Here is a 19,840-nt window from a genome sequence, read left to right on the forward strand (position 1 = left end):
CCTATGGTCATAGTCTTCCCACTCTTCCTCAAGTCTTCAGTGCTAAAGCATATGAGATAAGTAGAGATATGAGAGTTTTGTTTATTCAGTGGGTCTGCCTATGCAGAAAATACTCTAGTTGTTGGAAATTGTGCCATTATGAGTCTTTATGATTATCAATTAAAGGGGAGGTTCACCCAAATAACATTTTTCTCAGAACAACTTCTTTAGACTTCTAACATGTACAATCCGCAAAAATGGGGAGTATGGCCTCATGTATAGAATAATGAAATGAATAAAAGTGTACAATCATCCCAATTATAATAGAAAATGGGGGAGAGTGGGGGCGAAGGGCTAGTAGCTGAAGCTAGACCTGGAGCTACCCACTCAATTGGTTTGGGGGGGACTATCACGGTACTGATAAATATGCATAAAACATAATGATATAAAAAAGTTTATTGATTTATTAAAATTGCAAAACAAATAATTGTACAGTTCATTGATTGGTCAACGTCGACTAGTTTCGCGGGGTTTCCGCTTCGTCAGGACAGCCAATCTATAGAGTAATGCAATAAGGATATGTAACAAACATCAGCAATACAGTAATAATTGATAAAAAACATTGATAGTTGCTTACCGAATGAGTCAATTGATAATGCGCGGAACCAGGCGGCTTACGGGGGGTCCCCCCTTGGCGGGCAAGGGGATAGTTGATCGTGAAGGTCTGGGTGTAAATAAGCAATATAAAAATATGTATATATATATAAGGGAATGTTTAACCCCATTTAATCGGTGGGCTGGGCAGGGAAGGGTATAAGGGGGGGGGGGGGAAGGAGGGAAAAAAGAAGAAGAGAGAAAGGAAGAGGGAAAAATGGGAGGCAGGGGGGAGAGGAAGAGGGGAAATTGAGAGGGGGGAGGGGGGAAGGGAGGGTAAAAAGGGGGGAGGCAATCGGAGAAGAAGAGAAAAGAGGGGGGGGGAGAAAGAAAAATAAGGGGGGGAGAGGAAGGAGAATAGAGAGGCATGGGAAGGAGGGTGGAATAGGCGAGGAAAGACAGGGATGGTGGAAAAAAGGGGGGGGAGGGGAGTGGGAAGGAGGGGGGAGGGAAGAGGGGGAGGGAGGAGGAGCACCCACGGATAACTAGTGAGGGAAAGATTTAATGGGGGACTTACCACGATAGGAAAATGTAAGGAATGCAACCAGGCCAGGTGGAATAAAGTGCTGGTGTAATGACACCAGATCTGCCGGACAGAGGACGTGGACAGGGCAGCACAGTGGGGAATTGCCAGGGGCGCATAGGTACACAGGTCCAAGAATACTGGCGAGTCCAGTATTGGGTCATCTAGGAAGGGTATCCATGAGGATGACAGATGCATGGTAATGCACGGACTAGAGGGTAGCGTGAACTGCGCCCAGGGAGAGCCCCAATTTGCAGCCGACCACATCCTGGGCTATCACAGCCGTGCCATCGGACCACCGATGGACCGACCAACGCTGCTTATCCAATGGCCTGTCGGCCATTAAGTAAGCATCCCAACCCGGAGACGCCGTGAGCGCCGCTGGCAGTGGCGGCCCGCCCATAGGGGGCGTCTGGGCGCCGCCCCCCTCCCCCAAGTCAGTAAAAAAAAAAATAATAAAAAAAAAAAAAAAATTTTTATTTAAACATGTCCCTTTAAAAAAAAAAAAAAAATCGAAAAAACGTCCTTATGTGCACTGTGTCCGAGCGCCGGGCGCCGGGCAAGTGCAGATTGAGTAGCGCCACGTCTGTGCAATCACGAGATTGCAGATGTGGCGCTACATTGGCAGAAAAAAAATGCCTTTGTGGCGGAGTGCATCGCGCCACAGCTTCGGGCACGATTGACTTGGACTTGAGGCCGGGCGCGTGCACGGCACCCAGTATATTTCTGTGCCTGTGCCGACGTCAGGAAGTGACGTCGGCACTCTGCAGCCCAGAGGGACGCACCTCCGTGAGCCGGGAATGAAGGTAAGTCTGCAGCATTAAACTTCCCCTCAGCAGCAGAGCAGTTTTCACAGCAAAGCTAGCTGCCTAATGTTCAGTGAAGCTAGCGGCCGGCCTCCCCCTTATTAAACTTCTTAATCTTAATTCTATTTTGGACAAAAATAGCGGTCGGCTCCTGGTCCTGAGAGGAGAGGGACCGAGAGAGCCCGGGGAAGAGGAGGACACTTCCTGGACACTGGCAGGGTAAGTGTTACTGAATGTGATGGTGCGAGGAGGTGAAGGAGAGGGACAGACGAGCAGCTGAGAACCGGAGTGTAACAGTCTGTCTTCTACACAGACAGGGGAGAGATCACTCTGACAGGAGACATGTGGGTTGGAGATGCACTGTACAGTATAATGGTGTGGGACATAGCAGATATACTGATCAACCCACCTTCTCCATCTCCATCTCCCTCCCCCTCTCTCACTTCCTACACCTCCCTCCCCCCTCTCTCATGACCCCCCTTCTTGCTACACCCCTCACCCCCCTCTTTCTACACCCCCACCACCTCTCCCCACTCTCTCACTACCCCATCTTCCTACATCCTCCACCCCCTCTCTCACTACCCCCCCCCACTTTCTACACCCCCTCTCTCACTACCCCCCCACTTTCCACACCCCCCTCTCACTACCCCCCCAATGCCTACACCCCCTCTCTCACTACCCCCCAATGCCTACACCCCCTCTCTCACTACCCCCCCACTTTCTACACCCCCTCTCTCACTACCCCCCACTTTCCACACCCCCCCTCTCACTACCCCCCCAATGCCTACACCCCCTCTCTCACTACCCCACAATGCCTACACCCCTCTCCTTTTCTCTCTCTTCCCCCTCTCTCACTACCCCCTCTTCCTACACCCCCCAACCACCTCTCCCCCTCTCTCACTACCCCCCTATTTCTACACCCCCTCTCTCACTACCCCCAATGCCTACACCCCCTCTCTCCCTCTGTCACTACCCCCTCTTCTTACACCCCTCTCCTCTCTCCCCCCCTCTTCCTACACCCCCCAACCACCTCTCCCCCTCTCTCACTACCCCCCTATTTCTACACCCCCTCTCTCACAACCCCCAATGCCTACACCCCCTCTCTCTCTGTCACTACCCCCTCTTCTTACACCCCTCTCCTCTCTCTCCCCCCTCTCTCACTACCCCCTCTTCCTACACCCCCCAACCACCTCTCCCCCTCTCTCACTACCCCCCTATTTCTACACCCCCTCTCTCACTACCCCCAATGCCTACACCCCCTCTCTCCCTCTGTCACTACCCCCTCTTCTTACACCACTCTCCTTCTCTCTCCCTCTCCCCCCTCTCTATCTACCCCCCACTTCCTACACCCCCTTCTCTCACTACCCCCCAATACCTACACCCCCTCTCTCACTACCCCCCTCATCCCCTCTCCTTCTCTCTCCATCTCTATCTACCCCCAATGCCTACACCCCTCTCTCACTACCCCCCTCTTCTTACACCCCTCTCCTTCTCTCTCTCTCCCTCTTCCCCCTCTCTCACTACCCCCTCTTCCTACACCCCCCAACCACCTCTCCCCCTCTCTCACTACCCCCCTATTTCTACACCCCCTCTCTCACTACCCCCAATGCCTACACCCCCTCTCTCCCTCTGTCACTACCCCCCTCTTCTTACACCCCTCTCCTTCTCTCTCTCCCTCTTCCCCCTCTCTCACTACCCCCTCTTCCTACACCCCCCAACCACCTCTCCCCCTCTCTCACTACCCCCCACTTCCTACACCCTCCTCTCTCACTACCCCCAATGCCTAAACCCCCTCTCTCCCTCTGTCACTACCCCCTCTGCTTACACCCCTCTCCTACTCTCTCCCTCCTCTCTATCTACCCCCACTTCCTACACCCCCCTCTCTCACTACCCCCCAATGCCTACACCCCCTCTCTCACTACCCCCCTCTTCCCCTCTCCTTCTCTCTCCATCTCTATCTACCCCCAATGCCTACACCCCTCTCTCACTACCCCCCTCTTCTTACACCCCTCTCTTCTTACACCCCTCTCCTTCTCTCTCTCCCTCTTCCCCCTCTCTCACTACCCCCCTATTTCTACACCCCCTCTCTCACTACCCCCAATGCCTACACCCCCTCTCTCCCTCTGTCACTACCCCCTCTTCTTACACCCCTCTCCTTCTCTCTCTCCCTCTTCCTACACCCCCCAACCACCTCTCCCCCTCTCTCACTACCCCCCTATTTCTACACCCCCTCTCTCACTACCCCCAATGCCTACACCCCCTCTCTCCCTCTGTCACTACCCCCTCTTCTTACACCCCTCTCCTTCTCTCTCCCTCTCCCCCTCTCTATCTACCCCCCTCTCTCACTACCCCCCTCTTCCTACACCTCTCTCCCCCTCCTCCCCTCCTCTCCCTCCCCCTACCTAAATCCCCTCCTCTCACCCACCCTCTCCTTCTCCATCCCCCCTCTCTCGTTTACCCCCCTCTTTCCCCTCCCTCTCTCCCCTTCCTCCATCTCTCTCCTACTTTCCCATCTCTCTTTCCCTACTAGACATAGACATACGGCGGCAAGGTGGCTTTGCTGCTCCAGATCAGGTAGGGAGTACACACTGCTGGCGACCCGGCTGTACTGTGACTAAACACAGCAGATGTCGATCACCGGGTGCACCCGCCGATCATCTTGAATTTACACAGGACAGAGCCCTGCCTGTGTAAACAAGGTAGAGCTCTGTTCTGTCAGCGGGGAATAAAATTCAGGACTTCCCTTAGTAAAAGCAGCAATCACAGTACACACACACAGGCTAGGCACAAATTTAACCCTTTGATCGCCCCTAGATGTTTAACATCTTCCCAGCCAGTGTCATTAGTACAGTTACAGTGCATATTTTTAGCACTTATCACTGTATTAGTGTCACTGGTTCCCACAAAGTGTCAGCTAGTGTCCAAATGTCTGCCGCAATATCACAGTCGCTGATCACTGTCATTACTAGTAAAAATAAATATATATATTTTTATTTTCAAAATTGTCTGTCTTTGTTTATAGCCCAAAAATAAAAGTGACGCAGAGGTGATCAAATACCTCCAAAAGAAAGCTCTATTTGTGGGAAATAAAGGACATAGATTTTATTTGAGTACAGCGTTGAGTGTGGGTGGGGACACAGGGGTCCTATGATCTTATTGCCCCGGGGCCCCGTGAGTTGTCAGTCCGTGCCTGGTTTGGGCTGCTCAATCTAAAATGCCTGGGCCTATTATTTGTCCCAGTCCATGCCTGATGAGAGATGTCAGTACAGGAACATGAATTTAGTGTATTTTATCAGTATAATGAGAGATGTCAGTAAGGGACATGAATTGCAGTGTATTAGTATGAGAGATGTCAGTACAGGGACATTGCAGTGTATTACATCCATATGTGAGATATCCCTCCCCCCAATGCAGTATGTCCGCAGTCTCTGGTAATTTCGTGCAGTATGTTCGCAGTCTCTGGTAATCTTGTGCAGTATGTCCACAGTCTCTGGTAATCTCATGCAGTATGTCCACAGTCTCTGGTAATCTCATGCAGTATGTCCACAGTCTCTGGTAATCTCATGCAGTATGTCCGCAGTCTATGGTAATCTTGTGCAGTATGTCTGCAGTATCTGGTAATCTCGTGCAGTATGTCCACAGTCTCTGGTAATCTCGTGCAGTATGTCCGCAGTCTCTGGTAATCTCATGCAGTATGTCCGCAGTCTCTGGTAATCTCGTGCAGTATGTCCGCAGTCTCTGGTAATCTCATGCCCATTTAGAGTCCTTCATTACTAACCGTGTCATTTTTTAGTTTGTTTGCGCCGATCTGTAAGGCTGCGCTATATACCATCGACTCAAGTCAAGGGGCGGAAGGCTCCAAGCCGAGAAGGAACAAGAGGGGGTGAGACATAGTTTCACCCCCGCCAGGAGAGACACAAGTCCGCCGTGGGTGGGAGGTGCAGGCAGCCAGGACCGCATCAAGAGACTCAGAGGGTAATGGAAATACAGTACAAGGGAATTGAGAAATAAATAAAAATGATAAAATCGAGGAATTATAATAATAACAGGTGGGGGTGTAAGTCCCACAGTAAGAATGCTAATAGTGGTGGCCTGAGACATTGTTGCCTAGCTGATAGATGAAAGACAGCACAAGGCAGGAGGAGATAGATCACTAAACAAAGCAAAAAAGAAAATACACATATAAGGAAAACCCATACAACGGATGATAAAGGCTAGTGGGTGAGGTGCGGGAAAATGGGGTGTGTGATTATTAAATATAATCTGGGGTGATAGGGCATTAGAGGCCACCAATAAAAAGTGCCACAAAGCCCTAGACCCGAGTGCATGTTGCCGAAAAGATGGTGAAAAAGGTGCTACAAAATTTTGCGGCTAAAAATTAAATAATAAGGAGTGAAAAAGTGATAAATGAAGGGAAAGAAAATAAAGACACAGTAAAGTGCCGTGACAATGGTATAAAGGGAAAATAGGTGTGATAGAAGGTGAATATCGAACCCAAAATTGAGACGGGGGAGTGTGAGTGTAAATTAATAATGCTTGTAGAATAGTAAAGAAAAAAAGAAAAAGTGTACATGTTAGGACGAGTAGCGAAATAGAGGAAATAGTTGTATGGGAAGGATTACCCATACAGGGGTACCCCAGTGAAATTGAAATTCCCAAATCAGTAGGGAATAGAGGAAGAACCTAAGGTTGCTGGAATTAAGAGTGTGAATAACACATAATAAATCCTATACGGTAGGGGGGTAACCCATCCGCAATGGTGCATGGACCTTTGATAGGGGTCAATGATTCTTAGATAATACCACCCTAATGAGAGAATTGCAAGCCATTCAAGGGGTACATACAATTAGTATACTTATATTAAATCAGAAATGGAATAACAAGCATATATTGAATTAATATATTATTTTGGACAGATGACGTCCACTCATACAGTGCCGAGAATGTCTATTAACCAATCAAGCATGCAAACAATGTCAATAATGGGATCACTAAGCAGACTAGGGTATATTGGATGGTATATAAGATAAATAGCAAGTTAGAGGCACTCAGGGGAAAAGAGAAACGGGTGTGTTATCCACCCAATATTATGAACAAAAATGGGGAGTATGGCCTCATGTATAGAATAATGAAATGAATAAAAGTGTACCATCATCCCAATTATAATAGAAAATGGGGGAGAGTGGGGGCGGAGGGCTAGTAGCCATCTTTTCGGCAACATGCACTCGGGTCTAGGGCTTTGTGGCACTTTTTATTGGTGGCCTCTAATGCCCTATCACCCCAGATTATATTTAATAATCACACACCCCATTTTCCCGCACCTCACCCACTAGCCTTTATCATCCCTTGTATGGGTTTTCCTTATATGTGTATTTTCTTTTTTGCTTTGTTTAGTGATCTATCTCCTCCTGCCTTGTGCTGTCTTTCAGCTATCAGCTAGGCAACAATGTCTCAGGCCACCACTATTAGCATTCTTACTGTGGGACTTACACCCCCACCTGTTATTATTATAATTCCTCGATTTTATCATTTTTATTTATTTCTCAATTCCCTTGTACTGTATTTCCATTACCCTCTGAGTCTCTTGATGCAGTCCTGGCTGCCTGCACCTCCCACCCACGGCAGACTTGTGTCTCTCCTGGCGGGGGTGATACTATGTCTCACCCCCTCTTGTTCCTTCTCGGCTAGGAGCCTTCCGCCCCTTGACTTGAGTCGATCGTACACGCATAGTAGCGCTTACTGCGCACTTGCGTCGTACGGGGAGACTGACCCGGTGACGTCATGGCGCGGCCGTCCAGTGACGCTCACGGCGTCTCCGGGATGGGATGCTTACATAATGGCCGACAGGCCATTGGATAAGCAGCGTTGGTCGGTCCATCGGTGGTCCGATGGCACGGCTGTGATAGCCCAGGATGTGGTCGGCTTCAAATTGGGGCTCTCCCTGGGCGCAGTTCACGCTACCCTCTAGTCCGTGCATTACCATGCATCTGTCATCCTCATGGATACCCTTCCTAAATGACCCAATACTGGACTCGCCAGTATTCTTGGACCTGTGTACCTATGCGCCCCTGGCAATTCCCCACTGTGCTGCCCTGTCCACGTCCTCTGTCCGGCAGATCTGGTGTCATTACACCAGCACTTTATTCCACCTGGCCTGGTTGCATTCCTTACATTTTCCTATCGTGGTAAGTCCCCCATTAAATCTTTCCCTCACTAGTTATCCGTGGGTGCTCCTCCTCCCTCCCCCTCTTCCCTCCCCCTCCTTCCCACTCCCCTCCCCCCCCTTTTTTCCACCATCCCTGTCTTTCCTCGCATATTCCACCCTCCTTCCCATGCCTCTCTATTCTCCTTCCTCTCCCCCCCTTATTTTTCTTCCCCCCCCTCTTTTCTCTTCTTCTCCGATTGCCTCCCCCCTTTTTACCCTCCCTTCCCCCCTCCCCCCCTCTCAATTTCCCCTCTTCCTCTCCCCCCTGCCTCCCATTTCTCTCTTCTTCTTTTTTCCCTCCTTCCCCCCCCCCCCCTTATACCCTTCCCTGCCCAGCCCACCGATTCTATGGGGTTAAACATTCCCTTATATATATATATACATATTTTTATATTGCTTATTTACACCCAGACCTTCACGATCAACTATCCCCTTGCCCGCCAAGGGGGGACCCCCCGTAAGCCGCCTGGTTCCGCGCATTATCAATTGACTCATTCGGTAAGCAACTATCAATGTTTTTTATCAATTATTACTGTATTGCTGATGTTTGTTACATATCCTTATTGCATTACTCTATAGATTGGCTGTCCTGACGAAGCGGAAACCCCGCGAAACTAGTCGACGTTGACCAATCAATGAACTGTACAATTATTTGTTTTGCAATTTTAATAAATCAATAAACTTTTTTATATCATTATGTTTTATGCATATTTATCAGTACCGTGATAGTCCCCCCCAAACCAAGTGGGTAGCTCCAGGTCTAGCTTCAGCTACTAGCCCTTCGCCCCCACTCTCCCCCATTTTCATGTACAATCCGCAATTTTTTTTTTTTTTTTACGCTGTACATACCTTATAATCTATCTTTTCATTCCGGCATCTGGGTACTTCTCCCCGTGGGAGTAGGCGTTTCCAAGCTGAGGAGGTATGTCATCTGGGAGGTCGCCCAGATGATTGATGTCTTTTCAGCAAAAGTTCCCCCCGGCGGATAAGGCCCGCCCCCCGTATTGCGTAGGCGCGTCCGAGTCACAGCGTTTCCGAAAGAAGCCGAACATGCAGATCTGTTAAAATAGACTGTTCTGATTTTGGTAGGTATGTACCATATTTATCGGCGTATAACACGCAGAGGCGTATAACACGCACCCTAACTTTAAGAGGGAAGTTTCAGGAAAAAAAACTTTCCACAGCCCCCTGCGTATAACACGCAGGCACAGTTTACCCTCAATTTTTAGGGTAGAAAAGTGAGTGTTATACGCCAATAAATACAGTATTTTTTTTTTCTTTACACATTTTAATATTTAGATTTTTAGGACATATTGAGCTTTCTTTTGATGGTATTCAATCACCACTAGATTTTTTATCTTTTGCAAAACAAATGAAAAAAGACTGAACATTTGAAAAAAAAAAAGTTTTGCTTAGTTTCTATTATAACATATTGACGAAAAGTAATTTTGTTTCTTTACTGATGTGTGCTGATGAGGCTGCACTGATGGGCGCTTATGAGGCAGCAATGATGGGCACTGATAAGCTGCACTGATAATCAGTGTACATATCCCCTGCCGGTTATCGGCTCTCCTTTCCTCAGACAGTGACAGCTCACGAGGAAAGGAATGCTGATAACCGGCGAGTCTGTTAATATGTGATCAGCTGTGACTGGATGCAGCTGATTACATGGTAAAGGGCCACTGTGATTGTCTGTTAATCTGTTATCAACTGTGTCCAAAGGACACAGCGGTCACAGAGCATGCCCAATGCCTTCCCCAGGGGGCACATGGGAGGTGTGTTCTGGGAAGCCATCCACAGACGCCTTCCCATAACAAGAGAGTAGTGCTGTAGCTGTCTTTTGGCTATGGCCAGTACTGAGGTGGTTAAACTATGTATAAATTATATTTAGTTTAGGATTAATAATATAATTTCTGTATTGCAGAAGACAGCGAGCTATATAGTGGAATGAAGTCCCTAAATAATTTCTCTCAATTTAGAAGCAGGCCTAAATGCATTGTTTGAGTGTCCATCTTTGGGACAAATGAGGTTGAATTCTGTGCAAAGTTCTGCACTTGGAGGCTAAAAACATGCATACATCATACATTTTTGGGGTCAATGATCAAGAAGGGTAGGGAGTTCTTTTAGATCAATTTAACAATAGCATGCAAAGCTGCAGTTTCTAAAGCAAGCAAAATGATTTATTGTTCTAAAAGTGGTATAATCTTGCTCCAGTACAAATCATTAGTAAGACTTTGTCTGGAATATTTTTGGGCACCAGTGCATAAAAGACATCTTGGGAAGCATCCAAGAGAGATATTATTGACCTCAGCTATGAGAAAAATTTGCTGCACTGCAGAAAAGTAATGTTGGAGAACATCCAAGAGAGATATGAGGAAAAAATAGCTAAACTGAATGTATTCCCCATTGAGAAGAGATGATTAAGGGGATTTATTTGATCACCTTGTACTGTATACTGTAGACATACAGTATTAATGGTCCATTTGGTAGAGTATTCACTTTAAAGCCACTGCAAAGAACAAAGGGGGGACTCTTTGCATCTGGAGGAAAAGAGGCTTCACGTCCGCATACAGAAAGTATTCTTCACAGTTATGCCGCGTACATACGGTCGTTTTTTGTGATGAAAAAAAACAACATTTTTAAAAACGTCATTTAAAATGACCGTGTGTGGGGAAAACGTTGTTTTATGTCTTCTGAAAAACGAAAAAAAAAATTCAAGCATGCTTTAAATTTTTTATGTCGTTTTTCAAAACGTCGTTTTTTGTGTCATAAAAAATCACCGTGTGTAGCTAAAACAACGTTTAAAACGACGTTTTTAAACCTGCGCATGCTCAGAAGCAAGTTATGACGTGAGCTTGAATGGAACAGAGTGCCGTCGTACGTGCTGAACGTAACCGTGCTTTGCTAGAGCTTTTGGAAAAAACGATGGTGTGTATGCTACGTCGTTTTTTAAAATGAAGTTTGAAAAAGTTTGTTTTTTTTTCATGCTAAAAAATGATGTTTTTTTTTCATCACAAAAAACGACCGTGTGTACGCGGCATTAGGCTGGGTTAACACTGATGTGAATTGGATGTGGTTTTAACAGGAGGCTGTGACCGGCTCTCAATGGAGCTAGTTCACACAGCCCCAGGTGGCTTTGGAGCACACTGGAAAAAGGTCCTGTGCATTTTTGGCTCCATTTTATGTGCGAATTCAGCCAAAAATTCTGACCTGGTTCGCAGCTGAAACCTGATTTGCACTGGACCCCTGCTGTGAACCACGGTCGCAGCTAGTGTGAACCTAGCCTAAGAGTGAAAATTTGGAATAGACTGCCTCAGGGACTGGTTCTAGCCAGATCATTGGATGAATTTCTAAATGCAAAGGATATAGCTAGCTATCAACATTTATATGAAATAACACCAGAGATTGTTCATCCATGGAAAATCCCATTACTGCAGGAAGGAATTGTATCCCCTGTTGGAGCAAAATTGACCATGTGTTATAAGGGATTTTTCTTGCCTTCCCCTGAGAGTAGTTTTTTTTTGTTGTGAGCAGTCTAATTGGAACCAGGGAACGTGTGTCGCATCGGATCACCCCCCGTTGATTGCACTACTTCCATACCTATTGGACGGGTTGTTTTTGGATTGCTTCCGGCCGGAGCTCCAAACTGACATGCCTTTTTAACACTTCTACCATGTAAGTGTGTTTTTGTCTTTTTAAATAAAATTGTATCTATGGTTTTACACTATTGCTCTCCTTTGTGTTTTCCATGGTACTCGGTTACTGAGATTTCCATATATTGGATTGAGACGGGGATTGGCATCAAGCTCGGCCCATCTGTACTTCAATTTCCACAGTGTTAACCTACATGCTTTCTGGGGTCCTCTTTTAATTAAGGGACCGCTGGAAATCTGGTAAGCAGATTCAATACTCTTATGGTGGAGGATCTTTGTCTATCGGATTGTCACTACAAGTTTTTGATCAACATTTGTGGACTTCTCCTTCCCCCCCCCCCTTCTTTTCACTGCACTGGTGATTAGGATCTACGTCGTTTCTCCAAGGACTTTTTTTTTTCTCTGTTTTTATGATTTATTTCATGGACAATCACTTGTGGCATGATTTTTGGGTTCATTTATTTGTTTTATAATTGTTAGCGCATCTTGTTTTTTTCCCATGTTATCACTGTTTAAATATTTACAGTAAGGTGCAGCTTTATTTGTTTACACTTGATCATTATTTTGGAGCATTGATTTGTTCAAATTTTTAGTTTATTAGCGCAGTTGCTCCCACACCTTTTTTCTAACTCTTCAAATGTTTTTGCCCTCTCACTACTTTGTATGAACTCACATCAAAGTTCCAACTCCTCTTAAATGCTTTTTTCTTTATTGAAATCAATATAATAACAGCCCACAAAGAGGGCTTTTCTGACTTTTTTATTGAATCATTTTAATGGCTGAGATACATCTATGTATCATGGCAATGCCTGCATTACATGCATTGACACATTGTGATGCTATTCATTTTGAATTGCACCCCAATGCACTAAGGCAACATACTGTATGTTAATGTACCAGAGTTCGTTGCAGCAAAAATGTTGTGACATTTCTAAAATTTAGGACTATTTTTTCATTGAAAGCCTATTGACTTCAGTGTGCTACTTTAATGCAATGCACATTGACAGGTGACATAACATGCATTAACACACTACAAAAATCTGAATGTGCCCTCAATTGTTGTCAGGTAAGTGTGACTTGATATATGGCATTAAGTGTTCAATACAACATAATGTGATTTACAAATATACAGCTGTGTAAATTGGAATATTTCTAACAATGTTATAAATATGCTAATCCATCTTGTGTAAATTAAACACGATCATATTATATCCCAATATGCTCTGAAAATGAATGATCATACATTGCAATTTTTCAGAAAAAGTAGCATTGTGTGTATTTTTTTAATCCTGTAAAATAGTATTATTAGATTTAATTGACTTAGTGACATCTAATTGAACTAAGAGATTAATGTTAAAAATTCTTGAAATCCTAGTTTCTAATAGAACATTTCTAGTCTAATTACCTTCAGTAATCCTCTCCAAAGACAAGCTCAGTGCATCTAATTATTTTAGATAAATACCAAGAACAAGCAATATAAAGCAGAGACAGACCATTTAGTCAATTAAGAAAATAATGAATCTAAGAAGAATGTATGTAGGAAAGTCTTATATATTAAAATTAAACTCGCAAATGTGGTTACAGAGACACACTTATAAAGCAATAAATGCATAATTAGCCAATCAGTTGCTGTATATTTTTATCATTGAATACACAAGCTATTTTCTGTGTTTATGAAACACATTTGCTTTCAGGATGCATTGGTGTATTCACTAATTTTAATATTGTTTACCAATATCATGATTTCTAAATTTTTTATGGGAACCCCAGATCACAGTAACATTTGTCATATTTATAACAAAGTACAAGTTACACTCTTTGGTTTTATTGTATGTCAAGCTCAGATGAACATTTATTTTGCCATGTTCAACTCACATTGACTGCAAAATAAAGTAACATTTTTGATTTTTATATTCTAATATTTACTGTCTGTACCTGCTGCAGGATTACTTGCTAACTTCAAAGAAACAAAAGAGGACAATGCTTACCATTGCAAATTACAATATTATTTCTTAATGTTTTTTTTTTTTTTTTTTTTTAAATATTTCCAATAAAACATGCAAAGTGTCAAAACAGTATAAAACCTTATTACAATTAAAAATAAAAACAACTTGGGAGTGCGCATGCATGAGAGCTCTGACATGGACGCCTAGCACCGGAGCTCCGCACCGCCTCGGACCAACGGCGCCCACAGCGCCTAGACAAAGCCATCGGGACCTCTAAAATCTGGGCACAGGACCCCCGCAATCACTACCCCACGCCTGTAGATGTCCGAGGCGGGCGCTTGGAGGGACCAAGATGGCCGCCGCAGGCTGGATTAAGACAGGTCTAGTAGGCATGGACACTGCCCTCCTTACTGAAGATCTTTTCTCATTCAATGTTTTTATTGTTGTAGTTTACAGAAATAACAGAAAAAAAAGGGGGAATAGGGGGTTAAACATTAAACCATATTTTAGGACATATGAAATATATGGGTATAACTGAAAGAACAGCCATAATAAACATTGTTAACATTGCAACCTATTTCAAGGTACAAGGTCAAGAAAATCATCCGGTATCCTCAGACACCCCATCTGGGAACAAGTAGTGTCGTGAGGGAAGGATGATTCATTTAACAATCAATTACCGATTAAATATATTATTTTCAAAGATTAAAGTTCGAATAACATCAGTCTGGACATAAGTGAATTAAAAAAAAAAATAATAATAAAAAAAAAAAATATTTGTTTTTTCCTTAAATACATAAATAAATAAATAAAACACAGTATATAGATAATTAAATCATTATCAACAAGTCAGAATTTATGTTTATATATCTAAACTGTCTCAATAGTCAGACCCAAGGATCACTGAGTTTGTAGGTATTTAATCCACGGGGACCATACCTCGTCAAATTTCGCTTGTTTGTCTTTGAGGATGCTGGTCAATTTTTCATTGACCATAATCCATGAAAGTTTACTTTTTAACACTCTAATACTTATTTTTTTTAATTTTTTTATAAACCACGTCAGACTTAACCATAGCAAGGGACTTGCTCATGATTTAATTTAATCAAATATATTGTCTCTACTTCAGTTTCGTATCATTTGTGGTTGTATACTATTTTATGTATTTATATCCCTTCTTTTTCCTTTCCTTCCTTCCCTTTCCTTTCCCTTTCCCCTTTCCCCCCTTACTCTCCCCCCTCCCCAATCCCCTGATGGTTTGTTCTTGCCTTCCTATTCCTCTAATAGTTTCCCCAAATATTTCTCAGATGCCTTAAAGTCTTTCCACTGTCTTAATTTTCTGTTATGTTTGTTAAGTTGGCCCACATCGCAACTGCAAAGGTATTCCATTCTGCTATAGTTTTCAACTCTTTCAAACCATTCTTTTATGTCTGGTTTATTTTAATTTAGTCAATTTTTTGGTATTAGCCCTTTTGCGGCATTTATTAATGGTGGGATTAATGTTTTCCTGTATCTTATATTTGAATCTTTGGGTTCATGAAACACACAGGCTTGTATGCTGTTAACTATCTTTTCTCCAGTAATTACTTCCACCAATTCCCAGATTTCCTGCCAATATTCCTTTATCTTTGGACAATCCCACCATATATGTGTAGTTGTTCCAATTTGTCCACATTCTCTCCAACACAGTAGGGATTTATCTTTATTAAATGTATTGATCATTTCGGGTGTCCTATGCCATCTTGAGATACATTTACAGTTCATTTCAATTGTGTTCATGTCAGTTGCGGTGTCATGTACGGATTCTATTATTCTTTCAACTTGTTGGTCTTCAAATTTCTTGCTTATTTCTGTTTCCCATTTTGCTATAAAGTAAGGTTTTCCTTGTAGCTCTGATTTTGTCAGGATTTGATATACTCTTGATATCACGTGCTTTACTGGGGTTTGCATGAAAAACAGGTTTTCTAGTGGAGTTAATTTCTTTTCGTCTCTTAATGGTGTGGGTATTGAATTTATCAGATGTTTTAGTTGTAGATATTCCCAATAGTTGATATCCCATCTGTTTTTCTCTTTTATCTCCAAAAGTGTTTTTATCTTGCCCTGTTCTGTAATGTCCTTTATTTGTGCAGCCCCCATTTTATTTCCCAGCTCTGTCTCTTTCCCCGGTATAAAAAAAATTGTTTCGGTGAGTGATATTAAAGGTGAATTGTAAATCCATTTATTCTGTTTGTGTATCAAATCCCAAACTTTAAAAACATTCTTAGTTAGTCCGTGGGTGTCTACATCCAACACTCTACTTTTGTGGTATCCATACATTTTTGTGAAGTGCTGTTTTACTTATGATATTTTCCATTCAAATCCATTTTTTTTCATCTCTTTGTGCTTGTTTCCCCCCCCCATTCTACCATTCGTGCGATGATCGTGGCCTTATAATATCTCTTAATATCCGGTGCTGCTAATCCTCCGTGTTTTTTTTTCTCTTGTTAATGTTCCAAAATTGACTCTTGGTTTTTTGTTTCCCCGTATATATTTTATCAACTTTGTTTTGATAGTTTTGAAGAAACTCTGAGGGATAACTATGGGTAACATCTGGAATTTATATGTTATTTTTGGGAGGGTGATCATCTTAAAAGCGTTTATCCTTCCCAGCCATGAAAGGGCTCTTGTTGTGTTCTTTTTTAAGTCTGTTTTTATCTTGTTTAACAAAGGGATAAAATTGGCTAGATACAGACCATCTACTGTAGATGTCAACTTAACCCCCAAATAAGTTAACTCTCCTCTCACCCAAGTTTTCTCCACTCCTATATTTAGAATTTCTGTTTTTATGGGATTTATTTTAAAATTCGAAAGTTCTCCATACTTTTTTATTTCTTTGGCTATGTTCGGCAGGGTCTCACTTGGGTTAGTTATGTACATTAAAATATCATCGGCATATGTCACTATCTTATGTTCTTCTTCGCCTATTCTCGCCCCCTTTATTTTAGGATTATTTCGGAGAGTTGCCAAAAAAGGTTCCAGCGTTAATATATATAGAAGTGGCGAGAGTGGGCACCCTTGTCTGGTCCCATTATACATTTCAAAGGGAGATGACAATTTACCATTAACCTTGACCATTGCCGTTGGTCTACTATACAGGTTTTGTATATAGTGTCTAATTTTAGGTCCCATCCCCAGATGTTGGAGCGTTTCCATCATAAATCCCCAGTCTACCCTGTCGAATGCTTTCTCGGCATCTCTTGACAGGAGTAGAACTGGGGAATTTTACGCTTTTGTTTTCCTGCAATAGTAATATAGTTTTTAAACTATTATCTCTGACTTCTCTTCCGGGTATAAACCCAGTCTGGGTCTACCCAATCGGGCATTAGGTCCTTTAATCGGGTGGCTAGAATTTTTGCATATAATTTTGTGTAAGTATTTAGTAATGCAATGTAACTAGAACATAATGTTTTATCTTTCCCAGGTTTTGGTATTATAGTGATGTAGGCCAGTAAAGATTCATGTCGCATTTCCTCTTCTTCTCCTATTTGGTTAAAGTAATCACATGGTTTCGGAATCAGTTGGTTCTGAATTTTTTTATAATATTTGATGGTAAACCCATCTGGTCCGGGGCTTTTCCCAGTGGGTGTTTCTTTTAATGCTCTTATAATTTCTTCCTGTGAGATCCTTGCTTCCAGGGCTGTCAAACGTTCTTCTTGTATTTTTGGCAGTTTCGCATTCTTTAAATATTCTTGTATTTTTTCTTTCAGCTTCTCTTTCTCCTTATGTATATCTTCCTTTCTGATTGCGCATAATGTACTATAGCAGGTTTGAAATGCTGTTGCAATATCAGCTGTTTTATTCACCATTTCACATCTTCCGTTCTTTATCTTCTCAATATAATTTAGTGATTTATTGCGTTTTAGCATTTTTGCAAGGTATTTTCCAGGCTTGTTTCCTCCTTTGCATCTATCCTTTCTGATTCTATTGAACTCCCTTCTTGTTTCCTGTTCCATTAGATCTTTCAATGATTCAGCGGACCAGTTTCAGCGGACATGTTCGGTCGTGTGTACGGGGCCTTGTTGTTTCCATTACTACCTCCAATGCGCTATGTTCAATCAGTATGTAGTCCAATCTGGAGTATAGTTGAATGGTATGTGAAGTCTTTTATACTTGGATGTTGAATCCTCCAGATGTCTACTAATTGATGTTTGAATAATTTTCTTTTTACTCTTCTTAATACTTTTTTTTCTTTATCTAGAGCTCCAGAAGTAGAGTCTAATTTGCTGTCCATAGTAAAATTTAAATCTCCAGCCAGTATTAAGTAGCCTTTTTTAAATTCACCTAATTCATTTAAGATCTTTAGCAAATATTTTTTAGGATGCTTATTAGGACAGTATACATTTGCCAAGGTGTACTCTATACCAGATATAGTTCCTCTCAGGAACAGAAATCTGCCATCAGGATCGACATTCCTGTCTTCTATCTTGAAGCCAACGTTCTTACCAAAGCCGATTGCGACCCCTTTTGCCCTTTTTGTGGGTGAATCTCTGTAATACCATATAGGGATCTTCTTGGAATATAATTTGATATTGCCCTCTAATGTCAGATGGGTTTCTTGTAAGAATATTATTTCAGCGCCCTTTCTTTCTAATTCCTGCAACACCATATGTTGTTTCTGTGGAGAGTTTAACCCTCTAACATTGTATGTTATAAATTTTATTGAATCCATTTTTCTTTTTTCTTTTCATATTTTCGTCCCTTCTTCATTTGTACAGGGATGAAGAGACCCCAGGCCCCGTTTTGCACTGGGGGCCTCTCCCGCCCCATAGCTCCAGAGACAGCAGATCGACCGAAGAGTTCTCTGTTTTTCTTCTCTTTTGAACAAACCATTTTTCTTCTTCCCCTATATGCCCCCCCTAACCTCCCCCCTCCCCCTCCCCCTTGCATTCTTCAGATGGTCTAGACACATGGTCTCTCGGCAGGTTCCTGTGACCTTTCCTGGCCTACCTGCTGATTGCGCCAAGGTGGCGTACTGTCTGGCGCTCATGCCTACCTCCTTTGGGTGTAAGGAGATGGCTCAGGAGCTCCCCGAAATTCCAGGTCTTCACCCCCTCCCGCACGTTACTATTCTATTCTCCCTACCTCATGCCCCCGCTGTTCCTCTAAAAAAAAAGTCTCTCCCCCCATTATGTCTTCCTCCTCAAGACCAAGTGCCATGATTCCTCGTCCTGCGTTTCCTCTTCTCGTCTCGTGTTGCTTTCCCTTAAAGCCTCAGGCACTGGAATTTCCAATTTTTCACAAAATTCCTGTACTTCTTCTTCAAACCTGAGTTTTACTGTATATCTGTTTTTTTTTTACCAATCAAACACGCAGAGAACCCCCAGTTATATTGGATCTCATGTTCTTGTAAGGTTTTCAGCAAAGGTTTTAGCCTCCACCTTCTTCTTAAAGCGGAGTTCCAACCACAATTAGCATTTTTTAAATGTATGTCCTTTCATCCTGCGTTTTTATAATATAAATCTGGTCACTTAATATTTTACAATCCGCCACCGATCCACATAGATATTCAAAAAAGATTTATAAAGTTTATAAAACTATATCTACAGCGTTGTCATTTTGCTTATGGGCAATGTGAAGCCTACAGGCACTTACTTCCTGGAAGTCTTGGATGGGGAGTGATAATTGGACAGCACACTGCATCCTGGGAAATGATGACACACATTTCCCAGGAGCATTAGAGGGAGATGATGTCAGAATCCTAGGTGGATTTAAAGCCAGATTTTGTGGGACCGCATAGCAACAGGCATTTCCAGATGAGTAAAAAACAAATTTCTTTTTTTTTTCTTTTTTAGTCGTATGCTAGAGTTTAAAGCAAAATTGTTTTTTTTGATGGAACCTCCTCTTTAAAGTGTCTTGTGATAAATCCGGGAAGATTTGTAATGGTTTTTCTTCATACTTTAGTGGGGGCTTCCCCTTCATATTTCTCCATATTTGATTTTTTTCCTCTAGTTTCTCAAACCTTACTATTATGTCCGGTGGACTTTCTATGGGGATTCCCATAGGTCTCCTTATTCTAAAGACTTCTTCAATCTTTA

The 19,840-nt window shown here is 42.9% G+C and overlaps 2 long non-coding RNA genes across 2 annotated transcripts; one reads left to right on the top strand and one right to left on the bottom strand.

The window, feature by feature from the left end:
• Positions 1–417: 417 nt before the first annotated feature.
• On the bottom strand, positions 418–652 carry LOC120939600. The gene is made up of 2 exons (XR_005749298.1): positions 617–652; positions 418–535 (listed from the first exon to the last, which is right to left on the bottom strand). It is a non-coding gene; the product is annotated as an uncharacterized LOC120939600 (long non-coding RNA).
• A 7,977-nt stretch (positions 653–8,629) lies between these two features.
• LOC120939601 lies at positions 8,630–8,864 on the top strand. The gene is made up of 2 exons (XR_005749299.1): positions 8,630–8,665; positions 8,747–8,864. It is a non-coding gene; the product is annotated as an uncharacterized LOC120939601 (long non-coding RNA).
• Positions 8,865–19,840: the final 10,976 nt, after the last annotated feature.

Source organism: Rana temporaria, chromosome 5 (assembly GCF_905171775.1).
Source record: "Rana temporaria chromosome 5, aRanTem1.1, whole genome shotgun sequence".
In the NCBI taxonomy this organism is placed as follows: domain Eukaryota; kingdom Metazoa; phylum Chordata; class Amphibia; order Anura; family Ranidae; genus Rana; species Rana temporaria.